Source organism: Myotis daubentonii, chromosome 3 (assembly GCF_963259705.1).
Source record: "Myotis daubentonii chromosome 3, mMyoDau2.1, whole genome shotgun sequence".
Taxonomy (NCBI): Eukaryota; Metazoa; Chordata; class Mammalia; order Chiroptera; family Vespertilionidae; genus Myotis; species Myotis daubentonii.
Window position 1 is genome coordinate 40815475 of NC_081842.1, and position 25423 is coordinate 40840897.

Sequence of the window (25423 nt, forward strand, 5' to 3'; positions counted from 1 at the left end):
GCAGACAAAGAAACTGAAGCTAAGGGAGATTAGGTAATTCGCAGAATTGTTCATATAGGAATAGATCATCATGCTCTTTATTACCTTTCTCTGTAAGTAATACTTTAAGGATTAGAAAAGTTTAGACCAGTCTTTCTTAAATGTAGCTTCCTATTAGAATCACTTGAGAAGCTTAAAAAAATGTGTGGGCCCCATCCCAGGTTTATATAAATCAGAATCTCTTGAGATGGCATGGGTAATTTTTCTTTAAGTTTCTCAACTGATTTTAACATATAGCCAGGGATACAAACCCCTAGTTTAGATATCAAAAGACAAGATGATTTCCAGTTTGTGCTTAATTCTGACTTTTATTAGTTGTGTCCATGAAAACATAGTCAAACACATTTGACATTACAAAAAAGGAAACAATGCGCTTACTTAATGTTTTACTTTTGAAGTGAGTTTGACTTGACCCAATTCTACATGGAGTTTGTATAGCCCTGTTTGTTAAGGAACTAAAACAAAGCAAATATTTGAATTCTGGTGCCTGTTTGCTGTGGGTATCAAGTATCTTTACACCGCGAAGTTTCAACTTTGCATGTAAGAGGTGGATTGCGTGTGTAGACCATCTGCAATATTAATGCTATTCTTATATTTTATTAAATGATAAAAATTCAATGTAATATTTCTGTACATCAATTCAGATATTACTAGGCCTGGAGAGAAGAAGAAAGAAAATGGAAAGTATAATTATTTACTCATAGCAAAATGTGACACAACTCTTGCTTAAGAATAAACTCCATGTCGCCCTAGCCAGTTTGACTCAGTGGATGGAGTGTTGGCCCACAGACTGAAGGGCCCAGGTTCTATTCTGGTCAAGGGCATGTACCTGGGTTGCAGGCTAGGTCGGGGTGGTGTAAAAGGTAACCAATCGATGTGTATGTACAACCAATCAATGTTCCCCTCTCTCTCTGTCTCTCCCTCTCCCTCCCACTCTCTCTAAAAATCAATGGAAAAATATCCTTGAGTGAGGATTAACAAAATAAATAAATAAATAAATAAAATAAACTCCATGCATCATAGATATTTGTTTTTCGAGGCCTCATTCGGTCAGGAAAAAAAAAAAAAAAGACTTGCAAATGACTTTCCACTTTTGGAATAAATCTTTATCAGTAAGTATACTGGAAATGATTCTACATTAACATATTTTTGATATAAAATTACCATCTAAGTAAAATTAGAACTTTTACTTCAAGCATGACTTATTTTGATATGTCATAAAATTTTGTGGAGAACAATTTTGAAGCAACGTTTAAGATTGCAGTGTTCTCTATTTTAGTGAATAGAACACAAGATAGTAAATTTCAGAATTTAAATATTCATCCAAAATTAGAAGCTAAAGAAGCACTGGGTGTGCATGGGTGTGTGGAGGCCTCAAAAGCCTGCTTTCATCAGGCATATGTAAGAATACTAGTAAGAATGTATTTCACATATGGCATACAGAGGCAGAGAATACGCTTGCTGAAGGTGAGGTTGAAATTGCATGAAGTTTAGGACAGTGTACTGAGCACAATATTGTAGCCTGTATGAGGTAGATAGATAGATGGATAGATAGATAGATAGATAGATAGATAGATAGATGCTAGATATACATAAACCAAACATACACATATATCAAATCCTATCTAATAAAAGAGAAACATGGTAATTGGCGTACGACCGCCACCCTTCCCATTGGCTAATCAGGGCAATATGCAAATTAACTGCCAGCCAAGATGGCGGCCGGCAGCCAGGCAGCTTGAAACTAACATGAGGCTTGCTAGCTTCAGTGAAGGAGGACTCCAACGTTCCCCGCCTGCCTGCCGCTGCAGGCCTCTGAGCTGGCAGTTTGAAGCATAGTTACAAAAATAGAAGCTAAACAAAAGCCGGGATCTCAGACCTGGAGTTGATACAGAGTTTCGATTATAGAACCGAAACAAACCAGATACCTGCTTTCAGGAGCTCAGGAGCAGAGGCCTAAGAGCTGGAGCCAAGCCTCAGAGCTAAAGCTGTCCCAGAATAAAAAAGAAAAAAAGAAAAAAGGAGCAGTTGGGAGCTTCAGTCCCAGCCTGAAAACAGCCCTCAGCCCCTCACCCAGACTGGAGAGGCACCCCAGTGGGGACCCCCACCCTGAAGGGTGTATGACCAGCTGCAAACAGCCATCATCCCCTCATCCAGGCTGGCCAGGCACCCCAGTGGGGACCCCCACCCTGATCCAGGACACCCTTCAGGGCAAACCAGTCAGCCCCCACCCATGCATCAGGCCTCTATCCTATATAGTAAAAGGGTAATATGCCTCCCAGCACCGGGATCAGTGTGACAGGGGGCAGCGCCCAAACCCCCTGATCGCCCTGCAGCTCTGTGTGTGACAGGGTGTGGCGCCCCAACCCCCCTACCCCACGGGTCCTGCTCTGTGTGTGACGGGGTAGAGCCATAACCTCCCCATCAGCCCTGCCCTGAGTGTGAGAGTGGCGGCGCCCCATCCGCCTGATCGGCCTTGCTCTGTGGGTGATAGAGGGTGGCGCCCCCCCGCCATGGGCCCTGCTCTATGTGTGATGGGGTAGAGCCATAACCTCCCCATCGGCCCTGCCCTGAGTGTGACAGTGGCGGCGCCCCAACCCCCTGATCGGCCCTGCTCTGTGGGTGATAGAGGGTGGCGCTCCAACCCCCTGATCTGCCCTGCTCTGTTTGTGACAGGGGGTGGTGCCCCAACTCCCCTATTGGCCCTACTCTGTGAGTGACAGGGGGGAGCTCCTCAACCCCCTGATGGGCCCTGCTCTGTGAGTGACAGGGGGGAGCTCCCTAACCCCCTGATGGGCCCTGCTCTGTGAGTGACAGGGGGGAGCTCCCCAACCCCCTGATCGGCCCTGCTCTGTGCGTGACAGGGGGGAGCTCCCCAACCCCCTGATCAGCCCTGCTCTGTGGGACAGGGGGCAGCGCCCCAAACCCCTGATTGGCCCTGCTCTGTGCATGACGGGGTGGCGCCGCAACCTCCCCATCGACCCTACCTTGAGTGTGACAGGGGGCGGTGCCCCAACCCCCCAATCAGCCCTACCCTGAGAGTGACTGAGGGTGGCATCACAACCTCCCAATCCGCCCTGCTCTGTGCATGACAGGGGGCGGCGCCCCAACTCCCCAATCGGCCCTGCTCTGAGCCTGACCAGGGGCTGCACCTAGGGATTAGGCCTGCCCTCTGCCACCCAGGAGCAGGCCTAAGCCAGCAGGTCGTTATCTCCCGAGGGGCCCCAGACTGCGAGAGGGCACAGGCCGTGCTGAGGGACCCCCCTCCCCCCTGAGTGCACAAATTTTTGTGCACCGGGCCTCTAGTATATATATAATGCTTATAATGTAGATTTTTATATAAATGTCATATCAAATTCTTTATGATAACAGAAATTTTGGTTATAATCAAGTTCATTGTAAACAACAAAAACCAATTCAAATTAACGTAAACAACAATGGGATGTATTAGGTAGCATGCTATAAAATCCAGGGACACTTCATTCCGTAGCAAGTGATGTCATTGGAGCTCTATCTGGGTTCCTATCTCAGACTCTCTTCACTTGGCAGCAAGATGCCGAAAAGCCTCCCTCCCCGCACCACCACTTCCCGTCAGCAACCCCTCTGGGAAGAATTCTTCTTCAGTATCTCCAGCGGAAAATCCCTGGGCAGCATCCTGATCAGCCTGGGTTGGGTCAACCTGCCTGTCCTGTAGCAATCACTGTGGCCTGCGGGACAGGGTCCTCTAATTGCCTAGGCTTAGGTCATATACCCATCCTGTATCGGGGTGGAGAATGAAGGGGCCAGGGTCATTCTGCCTCCCCAGCCAAATGAAGAAGGTCCTCTCTCGGAAAAGAGAGTTCAGTTACCAAGAGAATGTGGAGAAGGATAGCGGCTAGACCAAAACAACATACACTCTACTTCAACATACAAGGCCCTTTTATCTAGCACCCGCCTACCAGCCTAGCCTTATAGGCTCTAAAATAAGGCATTAACTCTAGCCAGACCTAATTAGTAGCGACTCCTGAATTTGATGTGTTTGTTGAATGAATTAATGTAGAATTACCTCTATGCTGTTACTGGGTATATAGAAAATGTGAAGCCTCCTGAGTTCGCTGAAAATTCCAGGTATCTAACGATAATGGATGGTGTTCTTAAGTGGTCTTTATTATTCCATAGAGTGTTGAGTAAATACGGAAGTGGGTTTATTAATGATGGTTTCATGTGCTAAGTGTACTTCTGTCTATTTATGAATCCAAATATCTGTCTCTTTTCCATACTGAAGGCAAGAATCCCATTGTCATGCATCCTTCAGAGCACCTACTGTAATGCTGTGCTCATGCCATGTGCTTAGTAAAAGTTTGTGAACTGAAGTGAATAGTTAATTCCAGTCTTAGGCAGGACACTTTCAGCTTTCTGAAAATAAGATGGCTATTTTCCTTCAAGCAGCTATCAAATTTTATAGTTTACAGTGTGTGTTTAATAAAGAGACTGCCCTAAGTATAAACATTCTGACCTCGTAGTAGTTGTCCAAAGCAGCCGGTGTAACAAAAATTGTTTCTAGATTGAAGTTGAGCCCTGGAGTGTTTTGGAAATAAAGTCCATAGCTGATAAAGCTCCTACTTACAGAGATTTGCCTCTATTATTTGCAGGCAGTTGGCTTAACTTGTGTTTTAGCAATAGTATGGAGATTTTAAAAGGAAGTAAGAGTATCCACCAATTCAAATTTATTCTGTGAACTATTTTGCTCTAACTGTAGGTCTCATCTGCCATTTACGCTGCCATTAATAAATCACATTAGTATAGTAGTTTATAATCTATAAATTTTCACATTTATAAATTTCATAATTCATGTAAAGAAAAAAAACACTCAGGGTTTTAACTGACAGCAAGTATAAAGTAACCAACAAGTGCTTAGTTGCCAAGAAACGTGATGCAATTTCAGACTAAATTAATGGAAGCAAAGTGTCTGCACAAAGGAGGGGATAGTTTTGCTGCAGTCTGTACAGTAAGAAAGCATCTGGGGCATTGTGGTCAGCTCTGTGCTTCATTGAGTTTTAAGAGGGACATTGATTGGCACAACTGGAGCTTGTCCAAAGGAGACCAACTGGAAGGTGTGAGATCTGAGGCCAAGGCACATGAGGAACAGCTAAAGAGCTGAAGTTACTTGGTCCAAAAAGAGCAATACTTAATTTTAAAAAAATAGCAACATCCTTTTAATGTTAGTAGGGCTAACATAAGAAGTAAGAATTACCCTTTCCATATATTTACTTAGAGTACAGAATTTGGACCAAGTACTGAAAGCTACACATTTCAGTTCAATATTTTTTTAAAAGAAGACCCAACTCCCACAAAGTTCTTTTCAAATGACATGACGACTCGCCTGTCACTGGAAGTGATAACTCGGTGTCTACATGGTCCTTTGTCAGGGACCTCAGTTCCACCATCTTTCATTAAGTGGCTTTGGACAAGTTACTTTACCTCTTTAAGCCTGTTTTCTAATCTTGAAAGTAAAATTTTTAGGATTTCCGTAAGGGTTACATGAGATGATGCAAGTCAGACCATCAGCAGTGTCTGCTCATTGTATGTGCTCAGTGAAACGCAGTATTATCAGAGTAGCCTGAGAAGGGCATCTCCAAGCCATGCAAAATAGTAGGGAAGGAAGATAACATCAGGGTTTAACTCCCCAGGCACCTCACATCAAGGGAGGGGGTTTCTGAAATTTACTGAGTGTACAAAGTACCCACTGAGCAGCACCGTAACAAGAAGGAAGAAAAGCACACTAGACCCCAGAAGGAAAGAGGTTTAAAACTGCTCATTGCCACCTTGTTTTTATGATCAAAGGTCTGAAAAAACAGTAGTGGAATCTATATACATAAAAAGTCAGCGACCGGAATGCTGGAACGACTGGAATGACTGGAACGACCAGTCACTATGATGCCCACCCACTGCAGCCAGCCAACTGGCCCAATCGGGGGTGGGGCCGGCCCACCAACCTCCCACATCCCCTCCCCCCACCAGCCCAGCCCCAATTGGCCCCCATCAGGGCGGACCGGCCGGACCTCACCCATACACAAATTTGTGCACAGGGCCTCTAGTACATAAATAAAATATATTCATAAACAGTTCCATATAGAGTTCAAATAAGCTGGTTCTACATGTAACAACATAGACATGTTTTAAAAATATAATTTTTAGTAAAAAATTGCAGAAATATTATACTGTATTATATAACTTATAATAACTTTAAAAATATATAAAACCAGCCCTAGCTGGTTTGGCTCAGTACATAGAGTGTTGGCCTGCAGACTGAAGGGTCTCAGGTTTGATTCTGATTAAGGGTACATACCTAGGTTGCAGGCTCCTCCCTGGCCCAGGCCCTGGCAGGGGCCCATGCAGGAGGCAACCAATTGATGTGTTTTCTCTCACATAGATATTTCTCTCTGTCTTTCCCTCTCTCTTAACTCTCTCTAAAAATCAATGGGAAAATATCCTTAGGTAAGGATTTTTTAAAAATACATATACTATATACAAAACCATACAAATGCATGTAGTGATAGTATATGTGGGAATGTATCAAATTCAGAACATTGGTTACATTTGGGGAAAATAAGAAGAGAATAGGACTGGAAAGAGTCATATGGGGGAATGTAATTATTTCAGTAATATTTTAAAATGGGACATGATTGAATAGAGTTGAGTAGTATGTACCTACATTTTTATAATATTCTTTATGATTATCTATTTTTGTCACATTTTATAATAAATATTTTTATAAGTAAGAATAGTTATAATCTTCATATTTGTCTGCCACAGAAGATATTTTATAGGTAGTCATGAGCATTATTGTTTCAAAAAAGTGGTGAAGGTGCTCTGAGAGTTTCCCAACCTGTGTTCTGGAGGGTTCCAATAGATATTCTATGAGGAATAAAGCATCTTCCTGCTTGAATAAGCTGACTCTTGACTGGTTACTATATACAGTGTGGGGCAAAAGTGGGTTCACAGCTGTGAGTACGTGAAACACAGAGTTTATTCTTGCAATATAATTTATTATTGTATTATATATTTTTCCATATGAACAGCTGTAAACCTGTTTTATATTTTTTAATATAATACTCATTGATATCTTACTGAACCCTATTCCATGTAGCACATATTAGATAAGTGCCAATTTGCTCCAATAAAACGTGGTTATGATATAGATAATTCTGTCACTAAATAAATGAGAAGGAAAGAATTATGCTATTAAAGAAATCATCCCTTTGTTTAAGCTGAGTCTGATTTCCCAAATGATAAACGCAGTTCTCCCCGTGTTTGATTTTTCAGTCATACCTTATCTACTCGTTTGTAATACATTAGTTCAAGGTTTGATTTTCAACTGAAAAATCATTTGTAGTAGAAAATATTACAAAAGAAAAGTGGCGTGACCTATATGTCCATTCCAATCCCACCAATTTTCTTGATTCTACACAAGCTCAATCAGTTGTAACACCCTTTAATTATCCACTAAAATAGTGGTTTTCCAGTTCGAAGCATTCAAAACCTACAAAAGCTTATGTGTGGGGCAGTGATTGACAGTACTTTTTGGAGATGAGGACCAGGGAAATGCAGCTCATTCTTCACTATTTCTTCTTATGGGTGTCCTCATAATGGAAAAGCATGAACTTAAATTTTGTAAATATCACTTGTCTTGTCAGAATGTTTGATTCTTAAGTGAGTTGAGGAATTCACAAAAGCAGCCTCAATGAAACTACACCATCAGGTCACCGGCTGGTACTTTGGGTGTAATTTTCTGACCTCAATATTTGTCAGTTTTTCTATAAACACATAAATTCCAGTGTAATCTTAATTTGTAAAATTGTAAGAAAGGCTTGGCAGGAGTGACTTATTCAACAGTTGAAAATTGGCACTACATTTATGCTTTGAAAAAGGATTATCTATTCTCCTTGAAAGTTTGTCTTTCATATGTGAAGTTGACTCTCTTTTTCTCGTTTTATAACAATGTTCATTCATTCATTTATTCAACAAAGGTTTGTTGTTTTTTTTAATGTGCCAGGTTCATAGCTTTAAGCCAATGTTGATGAATTCAACTCCTCTATAAAAATGACCAGTGAGATTATAGAAACAGCTGTATGACCTTGGAATGGGTTGTCCCTTCCTTCACTAAATATTTATTGAGCAATGACTATATGCCAAACATTGGTCTAGGCCAGGGGTCCTCAAACTACGGTCCGCGGGCCACATTAATACAAATATTGTATTTGTTCCCGTTTTGTTTTTTTACTTCAAAATAAGACATGTGCAGTGTGCATAGGAATTTGTTCATAGTTTTTTTTTAAACTATAATCCGGCCCTCCAACAGTCTGAGGGACAGTGAACTGGCCCCCTGTTTAAAAAGTTTGAGGACCCCTGGCCTACGCATTGATGATTATAACAAAGGTGAACAAGAGGAGCATTAGTCAAGTAGTTATGATAAAGTATATGAGTATATCTATAGAGGGAATACTGGTTGATCTCTGAGAAATTAACTGGTCCTTGTTCATTTACTTAACAAATTTTTTGTTGGCTAACATGTGCTAGACATTGTTCTAGGAAATTGAGGTACAGCAAGAAACAAGTCCAAGTATCTGCTCTCACAGAGCTTCCATTCTTATGGAGGTCAAACCTGCAGCACTGGTCCTATGAGTACCATGCACCAAACCGGTATTCTCCAAAGGATGGAACTCAGACCACTAGTGAAATATGGACTTATGTAGGTTGTCCATAAACCGATATATTAATAGTTAGCATTTATATTTATGACTATATTTTATTTATGATACAGGCTTTCCGTTTGTGTTAGTATAGATGATCTTTTCCTAATTGAATTTATTTAATTTTTAGAAAGCTAAGTTCAGCCCTAGCCGGTTTGGCTCAGTGGATAGAGCGTCGGCCTGCAGACTGAAAAGTCTCAGGTTCGATTCTGGTCAAGGGCATGTACCTTGGTTGCGGGCACATCCCCAGTAGGAGGTGTGCAGGTGGCAGCTGATTGATGTTTCTCTCTCATCGATGTTTCTAACTCTCTCTCTCCCTTCCTCTCTGTAAAAATCAAAATATATATTTTTTTAAAAAAGCTAAGTTCAGTCACAGAAAAGTACTTAGTAAATAAGTATCGATTATATATATATAGGCTTGGAAAAAATGTTATGGTGTTGCACATATTACACACACACACAAAAGAGGAAAACAGCTTGCACCTAAAGTAAGATAGCAACAGTGTCATTCCATGGCCCACATTCTAAAGATAAAATCTTATGATTTTAAAGTTTTATAACTATATGACATAAAGTTAATTCAAAGGAAGAGGAAGAAAACAGATTCAAAACATCCTTTATGTCACACTTGTATAAACTACCTGAAAGTAGGGAAAATCTTATCTTAGTCATAGTTCTCAACATAGTGTCCTGCACTTGGTAGGTGCTAAATAAATACTCAATGAAGGAATGAAAGAATTAATGAATGAAATGAGAAATGCTCAATTGCACCATTCAAACTCCAGTGAATTCTCTGGCCTGATTAAATGTAATTAGCCACGGGGCCTGAGAAAAAGAACAGTCTCTCCAAACTAGTCTACAAGAACAATTTAGGGCTCTGCCTGAAGACCTGAGATCGGCCTTGCTAATAGAAGGAACATAAAAGAGATTAACCTTTCTTTCTGCTACGGAACTACAGATCAATTGGTACAGCTTGCCTTATATCACTGCCATGGAAGAACCGAGATAATGAAAAACCCTCACCAAGTCATGTGTATTTTGTAGAGGACTAATTAAATTAAGACCCCATTAAGTAAGCTTTTACTACCACTAGGGTCTTAGCATTATACTAACAATCCAAACAGAATACACAGAAACTATAAATTCTAGGCAGTTCTCTTTGAATTTTTGAAACTAAAAAAAGGGGGAGCAACCTTTGAAAAGTTGAATCCTCACCATTTTGTGCAGAAGAAAAAAAAATCAAAATGATAAACTGGCTACCTTCCATATTTCCTGCAACTTGAGAATAAAATTTTATTTCCCTCATTTCAAAAATGTTAATTCCTGCCATTTTTAGCCACTGAGGAAACTATTTTCTATTTTGAGACTTTGAAGAATTAAAAAGCCATTAAATGTTTACTAATAGAAAATCTTAAGAAATAGTTTAATTTCATTAAAGATTCATTATGATGAACAACCCGTATTTTTATTTTTTTTGCTATGACAATTTAAAGAATAATTCTACAATTGATTACTTCGCACAATTACATCAGTTCAACCAGGTGTTATTCTCTTTTCCTTCCCCAGCTGTGATTGTCTCACATTACCAACACACAAATGAAGTCCATATCCTTCTTGGGTTTTCTTGTCAACTGTCATGAGGAATTTTCTCGTTAGGCAGGTTGGTAGGTGCCCACAGCCAAGTCCTCTTGCCTCATTAGACCAATTTCATAAGCCTCTCTGAATCTATCCGGTAGAAATAGGATCCAGACATCCATTCCTGAAATGAAATTTTCCCAGTGGTGATCTCTCAAACAGCGGTCACCTTTTTGCTTTCCCTTTTTCTTGGCTGTGGTTTGAATTGAGTAGGATAGGATGAAGATGGACTGCTCGCCTTTTAAACTCTCCATTCTCCCAGGAACATGCAGATAGACTCCTCAATATGAGCAGCCACTGGGAGCAGGATTCAGTCTCTGGTCCTGCCTAAGTCCACTGTAAATAGCTTGACAAGGGGGGGAAATGGCTTTTTTTCCTCTTGCTAATACATCTCAGAATACACCGGGTCTCGATCTACTTACAAGTAGTTGCTATGTCAGCCCTTTGACGACCCTTGCAAATCAATCAAAGGCTCTATCATTTCTCTGTAACAAAACAAATGATTTCCTGGTGCTGACTGGCACTTCCACAATAAAAGATCCTTTTTGTAAATCAAAACTATGGTAAATACAACACACAGAGCGTGCTTCTTTCCAATGACCACATAAGCAAGGATTATTAATGCATTTATTTATTTACATATTTATTTACATTCGCATTTTTGTTTGGGACATGTCAAGTAAGAGATTAGAAGGCAGTTTTCTCTCAAAAGCCCCAGTGAAGCAGGGTGTTATTTTGTGGGAGTTATTTGATCGTTCTTCCTAGTCTTTTCCTTTCGATTGGCATGTAGAGAGCCAGCCACACAAGCCGCTCTGTCCTTCCTGCATGATACCATTTCTTCCTGTTCTCCTTATCTGTACCTTCGAGGATGCACAGCTTTCTTTTTTCTTTCTCCTGGGTTTGTGCAGTTTCTTGATGTTTGTGACAGGCCACCATAGGGGAAGCTTTTATCACCGTGGGGTTTGGAGGCCTCAGTAAATTGAAAATTGCAAATGAAATCCACTGGGCTTGAATTCATCAGCTATTATGTCAGATGACCTTTGGCAGCTGCTGATAAAAATGAGAGAATGTTAGCTCTGATCCAATTTTCAGCACTAACCATTCCTTTTCAAATCCATTCACAGTCAGGCAGCAGACACATGGGAAGTGAAAATGATAGGGTTTCAAGAGAACGGCATTGTGTTGCAGATTAAGATTTTCTCCCTCTATTTCTAGAGGTCGGCCCCCAGGTCCCTGTCTGGTATCTACCTATTGTCCAATCAGTTTCAATATCTGCTTCAGAGGACATGTTAGCCATCCTTACAGATAAGTGCTTACAGGAGAGAATGTTGGACTTAATAGTTTTGCTTAGGAGGCATCAAGGGTCGCAGTGTAGCAATATTGACTGGCACATGTTAGTTTAATCTGACATTCTAAGGAATGTGACACTAGATTCTCTCAGAGTTGTTGATCTCTGGGTGATTTTTGTTACCAGCTCTGGTTTTATAAAATGTATTTTTGCACAACTATTTATATTCATGAGTCAGGGATATTCTAAAATGTCTGTCATAGCCAAGTGAAGGCAGCCTAAGCTTGTCTAAATAATGTCCGGTGCCTAAATTATGGAACTGGGAGTCAATTGAATTGTGCGTTCTGTTTTTGCAATCCAGTTAGAGGTAAATGTCATCAATAGTATTTCAGGGGCTATATTATCCTGAAATAAATGAGTTCCTACAGACTGGTAGGTTTCTCAATAAATGCAATAGATTTTTATCATGCCGGGGGAAATATCAGACTTGTTATTTTCCACTGAGGTAGCATGAGCCAGCAAAATAATACTATGGATGGCTGAGTCATCAGTATGATTTCTCCATCTCTGAAACACAGAAGCCTTCTGAAAACAAAACAAAACACTGAAATCATTCATTTCTTCCTCCTTTCACTGTTCAGAAAAGAAAAAAAAATATCTATCTTGAAAGTGCTGAGTTTATTGAGGGAAGAGTCCTAAACAAATGTGAAGTCAAGAAGCATCAAATAATTGGAATCCACATATCATTATCAGCCTTTACAAAAAAAAATGTAATAAACTGAAAAATATTAAATCTGTACTTATCTAGGTTTTGTTGTGTGCAGACTTACTCTCATGTTTTCCCTTGATACTCTCTTGGTTAACATTATATTAAAACAGGTGCTTACATATTAATAGGTTTGCAAAAATACTTTTCATGGCATAACAGTTGCTTTCTTTTTAATACACCATTCTATGGTATGCTAGAGGCTCAGTGCACGAAATTCATGCACGGGTGGGGTTCCTAGGCCTGGCTGGCAACCAGGGCTGATTGGGGCCGGGCTGATAGGGGCCTGAAGGCCCCAGCAGGGTCAGAAGAGGAGGCGACGGTCGCCGGGCTGGGCACGGAAGGAATGGACACCAGACCTCGATGCTGCCCTCGGCACCCCACCATTGCATGGTTCCCCGCCTCCCCCACCCTCCTCCTTCCCTCACCATCGTGCCGCCACCAGGGCCTGCTGGCCTGGGGGAGGGACAGGGAAGGGACCATGGGAGGTTGGCCACCAGCCCCAAGGAGGGAGCGGGCCCTCGGCCGCTTTGGGAAAGGGGCCACATCTGCCACCACCCACCCCTGGTTTCCCATCCCAGTCATTCCGGTCGTTCAGTCATAACAGTCTCTTGGGCTTTTATATATACAGATGGCACTATAGCGACACTTAGATGACTCTTCTAAATGCCACTTGGGGGAGTGGTTGCTGGGAGAAGAGGGAGAACAATGTGGTTCGAGTCCTAGCTGGTTTGGCTCAGTGGATAGAGTGTTGGCCTGCAGACCAAAGGGTCCCAGGTTCGATTCCAGTCAAGGGCACATGCCTGGGTTGCGGGCTCGGTCCAACATGCAGGAGGAAGCCGATCAATGATTCCCTCTCATCATTGATGCTTCTATCTCTCTCTTCCTCTCCCTTCCTCTCTGAAATCAATAAAAAAATATTTTTTTTAAAAAAAGAATATGGTTCAACAGGCTTCCTTTATAAGAAAAGCAAAGTAAGTGCATATGCATCTATAGGATGTATATTATCCATATAGTATGTCTTACTTTTAAAAAATAATTACTTAAAGTTAATATCTCACTATTGTTTCCCATACTTTTTCCTGGTGATCTTAAGTCTTGTTAAGAGAAGGCAATTATCTGTTGTCAATGAGTGTATATCAATAAAATGCCAAATGTGATGTCCCAAACAAAGCCATTTGCACATTAAAAGTCAATTATTATTGAATAACATTTTAAAGGACTCAAATCAAGCTGTAAGTAATGATTGGATCTAAAATGAAGAGGGATCACCCAACCAAAATGTATGAATTTGGGGCTGCCATTGATTTTCCCAGATGATTAATTTTCTAGGCTTTTTTTAAAAAACAAAAACAAAGAAGGCACACATTTTAGACTCATAGATTTAGAAAGCCTTGATACATGGTTTCCTGTCCCTGCCCACCTCTGTCCATTTGGACCCCAGGAAAGTGATGACCTGGCTGGCTCTGTCACTACACCACTGCAACTCTGAGTGATTTAGCTAAACTACCCTTCTGACAGTGCAGACAGCAGCTCGTATCGCAGCTGAAGTCTGCGCCTTCACAGATTTATCAATGACTGCTGCCGCACATTGCTCAGTTCATGTAGCAGGACTTGTTTATGTTATAGTTTCCCCGAACCTCTACCTGCCTTTAGGTTTGCAAGGGACACTTCCACTGCTTCTAAAGAAGCAAATGTCTTAAGAATGCGCATGTTCTTAGGGGACTGCAACTGTGACAGGCCTAACCCAGGGGTGGGAAAACTTTTTGATTCAAGGGCCACAATGGGTTCTTAAACTGGACCGGAGGGCTGGAACAAAAGCATGGATGGAGTGTTTGTGTGAACTAATATAAATTCAAAGTAAACATCATTACATAAAAGGGTACGGTCTTTTTTTCAATAGTTTTATTCATTTCAAACAGGCCGGATCCGGCCCGCGGGCCGTAGTTTGCCCACAGCTGGAACCCATTCTGATTGGACCAGGTCAGCTAACAAGTCCTTGACAGAAGAAACAGCAGCACCCACACTTGGCTGGGCCCTCGGGCCTGGCTTTCGGCCACCGCGATCTGTGTGCTCAGATAGATGAAGCAATTAGATAGGCCTGTTAAGTCTTATGTCTTCATTATTGATTTATAGTATGAACTCAGCATGATTATTGAACCAGACCAGCCAGCGAAACAATTGAGTTATCGATTTATACATAGGCATGTATTTCCAATTTATATTTGGGGAGGACATATATAGATATACCATTATTTCTCAGATTTTGTTCAATGGCTTCAACAGAGAGTTGGAAAATTTATTGTTCCCACCTCCTGATCTTTCATTGCCATTTCTTCTGTAGAAATACTATCCAGTACAACTTCCTGTTGTGATGGAAATGTTCTCTGCCCTGTCCAGTACCAGCCACATGTAGCTACTGAGCATTTGAAATGTGACTGGTATGACTGAGGAGCTCCATTTTTATTTGACTTTAATTTTTTTTTTTTTTAAATTAAATCTTTATTGTTCAGATTATTACATTTGTTCCTCTTTTTTTTCCCCCCCATAACTCCCCTCCTCCCAGTTCCCGCCCCACCCTCTGCCCTCACTCCCCACCCACTGTCCTCATGCATAGGTGCACGATTTTTGTCCAGTCTCTTCCCACATCTCCCACACCCCTTTCCCCCCCAAGAATAGTCAGTCCATTCCCTTTCTATGTCCCTGATTCTATTATAATCAACAGTTCATTCTGTTCATCAGATTATTTATTCACTTGATTCTTAGATTCACTTGTTGATAGATGCATATTTGTTGTTCATAATTTGTATCTTTACCTTTTTCTTCCTCTTCCTCTTCTTAAAGGATACCTTTCAGCATTTCATATAATCCTGGTTTGGTGGTGATGAACTCCTTTAGCTTTTCCTTATCTGTGAAGCTCTTTATCTGACCTTCAATTCTGAATGATAGCTTTGCTGGATAAAGTAATCTTGGTTGTAGGTTCTTGCTATTCATCACTTTGAATATTTCTTGCCACTCCCTTCTGGCCTGCAAAGTTTCTGTTGAGAAATCAGCTGACAGTCGTATGGGTATTCCCTTGTAGGTAACTGAGTTTCTTTCTCTTGCTGTTTTTAAGATTCTTTCTTTATCTTTTGCTCTTGGCATTTTAATGATGATGTGTCTTGGTGTGGTCCTCTTTGGATTCCTTTTGTTTGGGGTTCTCCGCGCTTCTTGGACCTGTAAGTCCATTTCTTTCACCAGGTGGGGGAAGTTTTCTGTCATTATTTCTTCAAATAGGTTTTCAATATCTTGCTCTCTCTCATCTTCTGGCACCCCTATAATTCTGATGTTGGTACGCTTGAAGCTGTCCCAGAGGCTCCTTACACTATCCTCGCATTTTTGGATTCTTTTTTCATTTTGCTTTTCCGGTTGGATGTTTTTTGCTTCCTCGCAGTTCAAATCATTGACTTGATTCTTGCGCTCCTCTGGTCTGCTGTCGGGTGTCTGTATAATATTCATTGTTTCAGTCCGTGTATGCTTAATTTCTAGTTGGTTCCCCAATATAAGATCGAGGGTCTTATTAGTTTTCGTGTAGATCTCATTAAGTTTATCGGCAGCTTCTAAACAGTTCTTGAGAGACCTTAAAAGTGTGGTTCTGAACTCTATATCTTCCATTGACAATTTTGTCCTGTTTCTTTGTCTCCGCATTTTGTTATGCTTCCTTGGTGCACCCCCTAGTGGTCTTTGTTCGCAGTCTTATAGTTAAATCTTGATTGTTGTGACTAATTCCAGGGAGGGTTTGACCTCCAGGCCAAGTGGCTATGAGAATCAGCTGTGTCAGCAGTGAGAGAACTTCTGTCCTCTAGGGAGGTGCTAATCTAGCCTTTGCCTGAGGCTATCCGGCAAATGCCTGTGTGCAGGGCTTGGGCAGGGCGGGTCAAACAGGATCAACAGCGTGGGCCGGAGAGAGCAGTTATGGCGGCTCTCAGTCCTGTCCCCAGGGGCTCTGCCTCTCTGAGTCCCAGCACCCGCTGCAAAGCTCGGAGAGAAAGCTGCACTCGCTCTGACCGAAGCCAGACAGTCCCGCCTCTCCCGTCTGAGTCTGGGTCCCTAAAGACTCGCCCGGATCTGGAGCTCAGAGTCTGCGACTCCCTCCCGATTGAAAACAACAACCTCGCCCTCCGCCGCCAGCCCGCTCCGCGCACTCCGCACCTCAGAATTTGACTTCAGCACTGCGCCTCCTCTGAGTGTCCGTGTGCGTTTCTCTTTCCTCCTAGTTGTAGGACTTCCACTCAGCCAGCGCCTCTGTGGTTCTGGGTGATGTCCCTTCCGTTTTTTGGTTTCACTTTTGAAGTAGTTGTTCAAAGCAGCAAACTCCGGCGTTAACCTATGTCACCATCTTGGTTCTCTCTCGACTTTAATTTTAATAGCCATGTATGGCTAGTGGCTACCATACTGGACATGCAGGAGCTTTATAGAATACTAAACTTTTCTCCACCCTTTATCAATCGTACTTGTCAAAATTCTACCTCTCTTTCAAGACCCTACTTAAATAGGGCCTCCTTTGATTTTCACACCTTTACATTTCCCCATCTCTCTGAATACGTATCATTTTTTACCCTTGATCATTTTCTGCCTCTCAATGTAATCACCTGCTCTACTGTACTACAAGCTCCTTGAGGACAGCAGTCATGTCCACCGGGTGATGTGCTTGCTGCAAGAAATATTTGAGAAATTAAACAGAGTTGTAGGTTTTCTAAAGAGAGAGTACATTATTTTATATATGCATCCTAATTAGGGAAGCACTGACACTTTGTCATTCTTTTTTCATGCCTTCTTTTTCAAATGAATTTAGGAAAAGCCTTATTATTTTCCTTTCTTGCTTTATCTATTAGCACCAGGGTAGGAGTGTAAAGCAAAACTGTTATATTTTCTCCTTCTGAATGTAGAAAAGTTGGCGATACTTCTTTCTCATCTTTATTAGATAATAACATAATGCTGTACATGTAGGAAAAGCTCAGTAAGTACTACCTGAGTCAGTGAATAAGTGAATGAGAATTATTATCCAAGTTTTGAATATCTTTTAAGTCCCTGAACATGGAGTTATACTTACATTGTCTTTCTCTTTCCCTCCCTCCCTCCCACCCTCCCTCCCTCTTTCTTTCTTTCTTTCTTTCTTTCTTTCTTTCTTTCTTTCTTTCTTTCTTTCTTTCTTTCTTTCTCTCTCTCTCTCTCTCTCTCTCTCTCTCTCTTCTTTCTCTCTCTCTCTCTCTCTCTCTCTCTCTCTCTCTCTCTCTCTCTCTTTCTTTCTTTCTTTCCTATTTTTATGGATTTTAGAGAGGAAGGGAAAGGGAGAGAGACAGATAGAAACATCAATGATGAGAGACAATCATTGACCGCTGCCTCCTGCACGCCCCATACTGGGGATCAAGCCCACAACCTAGGCAAGTGCCCTGGACCAGAATTGAACCGGGGACCTTTCAGTCTGCAGGCTGATTGATGCTCTGTCCACTGAGCCAAACCGTCTAGGGCACATTGTTTTTGAATGTTAGAAAAACTCCTTCTAGAATGTTCACATAAAATTCTTTTCAATAACAAACTCTAAGAACTGCTCTGCACCTGGATTGTAGTAGTCATTGTACAGCAGGATGTGTTTGTCAAAACTCAGAACTGTATACTTAAGAGGGTGAATTTTGCCCTAGCTGGTTTGACTCATTGGATAGAGCTTCGACCTGTGGACTGAAGAATCCTGTGTTCATTTCTGGTCAAGGGCATGTACCTGGGTTGCAGGCTCATGCAGGAGACAACCAATCGATGTTTCTCTCCCTCTGTCTCTCCCTTTCTCTTCCATTCTCTCTAAAAAATTAATGGAAAAATATCCTCAGGTGAGGATTGAAAAAAAAAGCGTGAATTTTACTACATATAAATTTTTCAGAAGTGAGTAAAAATACTATATACGTTAATGTATGCTTACAATTTTTAAACAGCTGTTTAGCACCTAGCACTAAATTAATGATACTTATATAATACTAATTTTATTACTTTGTATGTTTCTGTGATGCCATATGACACATAATTGACTTTTAGGGAATAGTAAGGTTAATCTAAGACAACTGTGCTATGATTAAAAGTTAGAAGACTGTTTTAAAAACCAATTCTCCCACTTACTAATTAGATATACAACTAGTAATTACCACATTATATTATAATAGCTTACACTTATTGAATATATCCTATATGACAGGCACTGTTCTCAGTATCCTATTTAGGCTAACTCATTTAATTCTCCAACAACCCGATGATGTTAACATTATTCTCCCCACTTTAAAGATAAGAAAACTAAGGCACAGAAAGATTGGTAACTTGGCAAAGGTCACATAGCAATTATAGTGGCACGTGACCATAGCAGATTCTTCATAATTTTGGGTACATCCAAATTTTAGCATAGTAGAGACAGGAGACAGTTTTAAGCAACACATATTGGCTCTCACCACCTTAGCATCTCTGAACTGGTAGTCTCTTCAAGAAAGAAGGATAATACTATTTTCTTCCCATCTCACAGGGAAGGCTGCTATGAGGGTCAGATGAGATATTAATATGAAAATGTGAGTACTCCTTGACTAATTGTGTTGCCCTTTTACATTAAGCTTGGTGTGTGTAGGAAAGTCGTCGACCCAAAATATGCCTCATGTGCTGATGAGAGGTCCTCCTCACTCGCATTTTCATAGTCGGTCATGATCACACCCAAAGAAACTTTTAGGCCTGTTAAGTCTTCACTAGAAGCCGGGTGCACAAAATTCGTGCATGGGTACGATCCCTAGGCCTGGTCTATGATCAGGGCCATCTTCACCTGCTGCTGGCAGCCAGCCGGGCCTCCCGCCACCACCCACCCCCAGTTCCTCATTTGCCATCTTATACCCAAGGCGGGCCCGGCCCAGGATATACTTCGAGCCCGTGTAGGAGGCTGTGATCCCCCAGGAGGAGGCCTGTTCGCAGGAGGTGCTTTTGTGTGGAATTTCCTTTAGGTAAGGGATGAGGTGTGGGCCCAATGCCCGAGAGAGTTCCAGGGGGCCAGTGGCGTTATCAGGGTCATTCTGGTCACGCCTGAACGTTCACTGCATTTATTCGCTGGAGGATTCCACTTGCAGGGTCCTGGGGTGTGACAACCCATCCCACAAAAAGGTCCCATTAGATTTCAGGTCGCATCACCACTGAGGAGGGTAAGATCAGGTGCTTTAAGCAGAGAACACGGAATTTTGAACAGGGTTAGAATTCAGCAGCATCAGGAGACAGGCTTCTCAACAACCCACCTAACTAATGCCTGCTACCTTGCTGATGGCTTCTCCCTCCCCCTCAGAGAGCAGGTGGGGAGGAATGAGGAGCAACTGTCTGCAGCTGTGGGCAGGCCTGTGTCTCAAAGAATGCCAGCCAGCCAGGGGGAGGGACCGAGAGGTTGGCCATTCCTCCCCCTTGCTGGCCCCGCCCACCACCCACCCCTGCTTCCCTGTTCATCATTTGCCAATCAGAGCCTGTGGGCTGGGAGAAGCTCCTGTGTTAAGCATCTGCCCCCTGGTGGTCAGTGCACATCATAGCGACCGGTTGTTTCGTTGTTTGGTTGTTCGGTTGTCTGTCATTCGGTCTATTTGCATATTAGGGTTTTATATATAGATTATTGATTTATGGAAAGGAACAACAAAGATTTTATCCTGCTGACACCTAATTATACAGCAGAGATCTTTGGGCCATGTTTCCCTTGTGAAAAATCTGGGAAAGAGGAAAAGGAAGAGCAGATGAGAAGGGGAAGAAATGCAGGTTGAAGGGAAAGGTAGGAGAACCCGCCAGAACTCACCATTTCAGCACTTCCCTTTCCCTCTGCCCTCTGTCAGACTCATAAGACGCAGGCCACTGAATAGATTCCTAGTGTAAAACTTTTTTAAAAAATGTTAAAATACTTCATGTTAGAGCACTTTGAAATTGTTTCTTGTTCCCTTAAATATGTATGTGGAATATGTGGGGCTTTTTAAAATGAAGTTAAATTGTTCTACCAAGTATTACTTTAGACATTTTACACCTATTCATTGTCTGTGAATAAATTACTTTAATGTAATCACATATCCATATACTTAAGTTTGTTAGTCTATAAATACCCAACATTATGTCTAAACAGATTTACAACTATAAATCAAACTGTACTTACTAATCAGCACCTTCTACCAACATATTGTATTAATTTCTATTTCATAAAAGCAATCATTCAGATGAATAAGAGCTGGTGGCTTTAAGGAGTTCAGGTGAGGTAGAGATCTTAAAGAAATGAAGCTGATTATATTAAAATATAAAATACATGCTGTACTTTTTTATGCTTCTTATGAAACAGCCTCCTGAGGATTATGCATTTTTATTAAGTTGGGTAAGGGGAAAAGCTTTCAGAGTCAGAAGAAAATTGTCTTAGTCAATCTGGCCAAGGAATATTAAGTATGATGCAAATCTAAAGCTGACATTGGCTATTCCTTTTGATTGTGAATAATAATAATGGTAGTAGCTTTTATTTCTTAAGTGTTTACCATGTGCAAGTATAACGCAAGGTATATAACTCTAGCTAGTACAGTCAGCCCCCAAATCCAAGTTCTTAATAAAAAAAATATTTGATCGACATCAGTAGCATCTGATATGGGTCAGGTGGCTCTTCTTTGTGGCTTTCCTCTAAGTGATAATTCAAAGACACACTTTTCTTCCATTGTGCAAATTTGCCATCTGAGGACCTCTCACTTCTAGCAGTGTGGGTGAAGTAGAGAGAACTTTTACCTGCACCCTGCCTACTATTAACATATCACTTCTCTACATTCCATCCGTGAGATTAGTCATATGACCTTACCGAGCTGGGAAATATAGTTTAACTCCATGCCAAGGATGGTAAACCCATAATGTGTCTGCCACAGCCAGGCACTGGGCTTACATGTATTAACTCATTTGATGTTTCTAAGAACCCTGGGAGGAAAATACAGTGGTTAGGAGTATGGAGCCTGGAGCCAGACTGCTGGCGTTTAAACTCTATGACTTGCTGAGGACACAGGCAAGTTACTGGACCTCTCTCTCCTTGCTTGTTTCTTCATCTCCAGGGTGTGCCTAATAGTAGTACCTATCTAAGAGAGTATTTCTGTGAGCATTAAATGACTTTATACATTTCAACTACCTAGAACATTTCCTAGCATATAGTAAACTCTCAATACTAGCTCTTGGTTACTAAGGCAAGTAAGCAGTTATACCAAATAAATATCTTTCTTTACTAGAACGACTCCAAATCTAGTTTGGGTTATACCATACAGGACATCTTTATTTTGTATGGATTTTTTATCCCAAGAATGCAGATGATAAATTCACTTTTTATTCTTTTTTTGATTGTGATTAAAACTAGAAAGATCTCTCTCTCTCTCTCTCTCTATCTCTCTCTCTCTCTCAGCTTAAAAACATGACCATTTGAACCTTTGTATTTTCCTCTTAAGACTCTAATTCTTACCATGTTGTGGTGATAGAATGATAAAAGAGGTTATTTTTATTTTTGTTTTACTATCGGGCTTCCACAATGACCATTTCCTACCACTGAGGAATATCTCTTAAATTTCACATCCATGAATAATCAGAGCACTACAATTTGATTAGTGCTTCATCACTGATAAATCATTTTTACATACATCAGAGCACTTATGGTTCTTCCTGTACCATTTTCCTTTTGCCCAGGCTGTCTCCTTGCCCCACCTATATGTTCAGCTGTGTTTATGTTCAACCCTAAGCATGAGTATGAATTATTTATTACTTGTTGATTTAAACTCATTTGTTTCCTTAAGAAGGATTTCAGACAGTAAGAGATTGAGTATCAATCTCTGCTACTTATCACCCTAGGACTCCCCTAGTAAATGACCTGCTGCTCAGACACCCAGTGGCTGGATCTGACCCCATTGCTCCAGCTCCCTCCTACAGCGCTCACTCACTGCCATTGCCTAGATCCTGTCTTATTGGCCCCCAAAACCATTTATCCCAACTCCCAGGTCCCAGATAATCAGATATCCTACATCATAATCTCTTCTAAGGAACTCTTGGCCAGACTCTCTTTCGCAGACGCTCTTGGGGGGAAAATAAGAAAAACTGTAAATGATGATTGTTAATATTCTCAAGGAAGTCATATCATTTCTACGTTGACTTTGCTCAGAAGGAAACATTTCACATTATTGAATTCATGGGACAGACAATGCTTGCAACTATTTTGTGGGAAATCTTTGTCTAAAAGTTACCTAGGTTTCTGTTTAATTTTGCAACAACAATAAAACAATGTGACCTGTCCAATAAGTCCCACCAATGTAGTAATAGATGCCATCACTGGCAATAAAAATGACCAGAGTGTTTCCCTGGTCTTTGAAGCTGATGCCCAGATTACTTACAATCTAGAGAATGTAGATATGCTTAGACTAATGAAAAAGAAGAAAGCGGGGTCTGAAACTAAGTTTGATACATGAATGGTGTGTACCCGTGCTTGACAAACTGTGACTTGCGAGCCACATGCGGCTCTTTGGCCCCTTGAGTGTGGCTCTTCCTAAGCCAGGGGTGGGCAGCCCCTGGCACGCGTGCCAAACATGGCACGCCAGTAACTTTTGCTGGCACGCCAAACCCTCTCTTATAATCTTCCATTTACAATTTTTTCTTAATATCGACTTTTTTATTTTTCAGATAAATTCAGTGTAGGTGCATCTTAGATAAATAAATAATTTTACATAACAAGTTATCTTAAAGACCACAGACATGGATTGATGAGAGAAGGGAAGAGCAATTTCTATGCCTCTGCCTTAACTCTCCCTGCCTTCCTCGATCCTACCAGTGTTTTGGTTTCATCCACATACGCTTGTGAATCTTTGTTCTCAGTGATGAATTTCGTTAATTCTCATAATAGGAGTAGCCTGACGGATGAAAGTACTAGCTCGTGCATATCTCTGAAGGTCACGAAATATAAACCTGATGTAAAATCTCTGTTATCAGTGATACAGCAGCAAAAGTCCCACTGATAATATCAAACGGGGTCATAAAGTTTTCTGTCGGACTATCAGTGTACATGTATACAATAAAAAAAAACTATTTTTCATCATCATATACTGTGTTTTTGTCGCTCGAATGAATTTTATTATTTCTTCAAGGTTCTTCATATAAGTACACCTTAAAAGATATCAAGTAGGGGTAACATGTTCTCAAGAAATTAGGGTTGGCACGCAGAAGAATTTTGAGTCAGAGATTTTGCTGGTTTGGGCACGCACTCACAAAAGGGTTGCTCACTTCTGTCCTAAGCCTTAGGAGTACCCTAATTAAGTTAATAACAATGTGCCTACCTATATAGTTTAAATTTAAAAAATTTGGCTCTCAAAAAAATTTCAATCGTTGTACTGTTGATATTTGGCTCTGTTGACTAATGAGTTTGCCAACCACTGGTATATACTAATGGTTTTATGGTTTTTTTGACTGAGTTACTTATTCAGATTTTCCAATATTAAGAATTCCAAGATCCTAAAACACAGAATAATTTTCCTGATACCTATCTGTTCCCTCAGCTTCCTTACATAATATTGCCCAATTTTTTGTATATTTCTTATTGTGGTAAAATATAAATAACATAAAATTTGTGCTGCAGTTGAGTATTTTTAGATAGATTATATTTTAGGGGAAATGAGATCCAAACTAAGCAACCAATAACTTATAAATGATGTTTTATAAAATTGTCTAAGGTTTTTTTCCCTCTAAAAATTAACCCTGAAATTTAATATTCAAACCCAGATTTTATCTACATTCAGGATACTGAATTCGGGAAACAACCTTCTTTATGATTTTAAATGTATAACTTACTAGTATTAATTACATTCACAATGTTATATAAACATCACCACTATCTATTTCCAAAACGTTTCTGTGTCATCCTGTTTGATTACTGTAGATATGTAGTACATTTTGAAGTTAGGAAGCATGGCTTGTCCAAGACTGTTTTGGCTATTTGGAATCCTTTCCCCATATAAATTTGAGGATTGACTTTTTCAATTCTGGGGAGAAAAGCCCATAAGTATCTTTGAATAGTATTGACATATTAGCAACACTGTCTGTCCAGTAACATGGGATATCTTCCCATTTATTTAGATCTCCTTTAATTTCCTTGTAATTTTTAGCATGTGTTTCATTTCCTTGATTAAATTTATTCCTAAGTCATTTCTTGTTTTAGATTATTTATTTTTTTATTAAATATATTCTTATTGATTTCGGAGAAGAAGGGAGGAGGAGAGGGAGAAACAGAGAAACATCAATGATGAGAGGGAGCTGCCTCCTGCATGCCCCACACTCAGCATCAAGCCGGAACCCATCCAGGCATATGCCCCAATCAGCAATCGAACCATGACCTCTTGGTTCATAGGTCGACGCTCAACCACTGAGCCATGCCAGTAGGGCTGTTTATTTCTATTGTATACAAACGCACCTGATTTTTGTGAGTTGGTTTTGTACTCTGCAGCTTTAGTCGTTTTCTTGAGTATATGTTGGGGTTTTCTGTGCATAGGCTCATGTCATCTGTGAATAGAGATAGTTGTGCTTCTTTCCAGTTTCGATGCCTTGAATTTCCTTTTTCTTGTCTAATTGCTCTAAAACTGCCAGTGCAATGTTGAAAAAATATCAGGGTATTTTTATCTTGTTCCTGACCTTAGATGGAAAGCCTTTAGTCTTTCACCATTAAGTATGTTAGCTGTGGTTTTTTTCATTAATGCCCTTTATAATGTTGAAGAAATTTCTTTCTACTCATAGTTTTCTGAGTTGTTTTTTGTTGTTGTTGTTGTTTTGAAAGTGTGTTGGATATTGTGTCTTGACTAGAGAATAACAAGGACATTAAAAAAAACTCTTTCTTGGGGATCTCGCCCACTGCCTGGGCATGTGCCCTGACTGGGAATCAAACCATGACCTCCTGGT

The 25423-nt window shown here is 40.8% G+C and overlaps 1 long non-coding RNA gene across 1 annotated transcript in view; it reads left to right on the forward strand.

Moving 5' to 3' along the window:
• Positions 1-25423, forward strand: part of LOC132229234 (uncharacterized) — a 488618-nt gene that overhangs the window by 280114 nt on the left and 183081 nt on the right. The window lies entirely within an intron of this gene.